Source organism: Belonocnema kinseyi, chromosome 10, assembly GCF_010883055.1.
Source record: "Belonocnema kinseyi isolate 2016_QV_RU_SX_M_011 chromosome 10, B_treatae_v1, whole genome shotgun sequence".
Lineage (NCBI taxonomy): Eukaryota > Metazoa > Arthropoda > Insecta > Hymenoptera > Cynipidae > Belonocnema > Belonocnema kinseyi.
This window is the reverse complement of record NC_046666.1, coordinates 91,524,201-91,527,720: the sequence shown is the minus strand read 5'-3', so window position 1 is coordinate 91,527,720 and position 3,520 is coordinate 91,524,201.

Genomic DNA, 3,520 nt, shown 5'->3' with positions numbered 1-3,520 from the left:
AAATAATTAATTTTTTAAATTTAATAGAACTGTAAGAAAGGCAAAGAAAATACAAAAACCACATCAATTATTATTTAAGGAGTTTTTGAGTACACTTAATCCAAACTTGCGACTAGTTTTGTAAAATGAGTTTGTTTAAACAATTTGCTTCAAAAAATTGTTGGAACAAATTAATTGTGCAAAAGTAATGGCAAATTGGAAATCAGCGATGCCTCAAACCCTTAAAACTATATCTGGTTTATATAGTTCACTTCAACATAATAATAATAGTAATAAGGATTGTTGAAAACAGGTTTTTAAAAAAAACATTAAAACGATGTTACGATATTAAAACGAACATTACTAAAAATTCTAAAAATTAATGTGTTGGCTGCCATTTTAAGTCCGCCATTTTGCAATCTAGCATTTTCGAAGTTTATTTATTGACAGCAACACAAAAAATTTTTAATTGAATAATAATATCGGGTTTCTCATTGTTTTTTTTTCACCTTAAAAATGGTATACCTGGAGAGCATGTAAAAAACCACGTTTTTTGAGATATTTTGGTTCGCCATTTTGCAACAAGAAAAAAACTAATTCTGAAAACAATTGAGTTTAGAGTGCACATGTTAAAGATAATCTGTGCCAAATCTTGTGAAAAGAAAACCTGTTCACGAGATATTTAGGTGGCCCGATTGACATGGAATTGCCGATATATATAGCACTGTTGAACATTAGTCAATTACGAGTTTTATTTAATCAATGAAGCATATCTTATATTTTTCCATTTAAAATAAACATATTTACTTAATAAACTATCGGATTTGGGGATGAAATAATAAATACAAAATTAGAATTTTCCAATATAATTTCGTTTTCTTTTGAATAAGCATAGGAGTCAATATCTCGAAGAAATGTTTCTACGCAAACACCATTGAATTACGGATCGATTGATTGCGACGGTTTAGCACATTGGTCAAACTGGGTGAAAAACACCCGGAGAGAAACGTTCGTGTTGCATCCTTCCTCAGATTTTATGAGACTAATTTCGATGCCTTGGCTGCAAAAAAATTTTTATTGATATTTTGCATTCATGAATTTATAATGTGGTAGGATTGCGCGTGAGTGTTAATCTTCGTCAGTAAATGGAAACCGTACGCAGCGACACCTGAGCGTCATTTACACATACACATGCTTAAAAAAACACTCAGGCACAAACATGACTCTTTAGTTTCAATTCACGCTAGAAAAATTAGAATATTTCAATAAAATCACATTTAATTATATTGCAATTTTTCTGCTTTGTCGGATTTTCACACTATATATACAAAATGGGTGAAAAGACCCGGAGAGAAACTTTCGATATGCCTCTTTCCACGGATTTTGGAACACTGAAACTTCTAAGGGGCCCTATGCGAGGTGGGAGCCGAGAACTGTTTTTCTCCCGGTGGGTATAGACCCTACCCTACTGAAAATTCCTTTATAGGTTCCTATATAGGATCCTTTATAGAAACCTAAATAGCATCCTATATAGGATTCTACATAGGATGCTATATGTTTCACCTATAGGTGCCACCTATACGAAAGGACATAGGATCCTATATAGGTGCCTGTATAGGACACTCCCTAATAAGGTATCTAATAGTGCCTAACTGATGGTACCTAACTAATGATACCTCATGGTACCTAACGGTACGTATGTCTTTAGGTGCTCCTGGAGAACCAAAAAAACTTCTGCGCAGCCGTAAGTGCTATAAAATAGTACTGCGCATCTGGATATGGTCCCATGCAGAAACATTTACAGGATCCTACATAGGATCTTATACAGAAACCTATATAGGATCCTTTATAGGATCCTATGTCATTTCCTATAGGCGGAACCTATAGGTGAAACACATAGGATCCTATGTAGGATCCTATATAGGATCCGATGTAGGTTCTTATATAGAAACCTATATAGGAATTTTCAGTAGGGCAGCTTTCTATAGCTTCAGAATGACAGAGCGAATAAGCTTGGTCAAGATTTTGTCTACAAAATTCAAACAATAAATTAGCATAATTAGCTGAAGCGAGCGGTATAGGCTGAGGTTTATTTTGTTTGGGTATGGTTCAAATATACAACGGGTTCGTTTTTTCATAGCTTTAGAACGTGCGATTATAATTGTAAGTGACCGTTCGTGCAAATGCGTAATTTCTAAACTAAATTAAGTGCAGTTATTATGTTAAAAATATTTTTGTGTGCAAATTTATCATTATAATTTCGCCATCTGTTTCGAGCTGCTGTAATGGAACGTTTACCAACGATTCTACGACGTCTGCCTCACAGTTTTAAGAATATATAGGAATTTTTATTCTTTTTTCTTACTTTCCTCATAACCCGATCTTAATTGAGTACCTAACTGACTAACCCTTTATGGCTCTGTTCTAAGTTCGAATCTACACACGTTCTTACACTGTCTCCCTGGAGGCCGAACCTTTTGTTACTCAAGCGACAACAGTTGAGTCGAAACGATTTAATTCTCCTTTTTCATATTTGTATATTAACCTTTGTTAGATGGGCAAAAATTAAAATAAATTCCTTTACTTTTCTAAGCCTGAGTCGCCTATTTCTAGCAATGATCACACGATTTTCAAACTTGATTTCTCTCCGTGCGATTGTACTGTAACATGTTTCGGACGGCTCCATATTCATAAAATATTTTTGATGTGGGAAAGCCTGCTCTGTCTGCTAGCATTTTTTCTGAAGAACTATCGTCTTTTTATACTTGTATAAACTCAAATATATTTTAGTGAACGCAATTCTTTTGTTTAAGTTTAAATTGTTTTAGATTAGGTAACCTGCATTGATTACAGTAGAGTCTGGCTTGTCCGAGCTATTGTGTACCGGCCACAACTTGGATAATATGGAAACTCGGATAAAAACGGAATTTTAAACAAAAAGAAACGCTCGGTGTAATAAACTGAAAGTAGAGACTTATATCGTAGAGAGTATATCAATTATTAACAAATAAGAGCAGAGGTTTGGGAAAATCTGTTCTGATTGGTTAAGAAAGTTCATATATGGTATATGGATAATGCATAAGGGTTGAATAATACGAACTACTATTGCGCTATAGCTCGGATAAGACGGGTGAACTATTTTTGTTTCAGCCTCGTATAATCGCGAACTCGGATAAAGCGGCCTCGGATAAGCGAGGTTCAACTGTATTTAGTTTCAGATTTTGTATTTAAATATTAGCTGATACCTTTTGTATCGAAGTTTAATTTTTCTTATAAACATTTATATTTCAAGTATATGAATTTTTATGATGATTGTGCTAATTGTGAAATGAGATTCTGAATTTCATTTTCAAACTTATATTTACATATATTTTAATTTAAAAAAAAATTAATTTACAAGGTAATTAGTAGATTAGAGGTATAAATATGCTGCTTTAAATTTAAAGGAGAATATAGTATAAACAATATTTAAGTGTACAAATGAAAATAATTGTTTAATGCTTCTTATTTTGTAAACTGATTGATTAATTATGAAATTAAA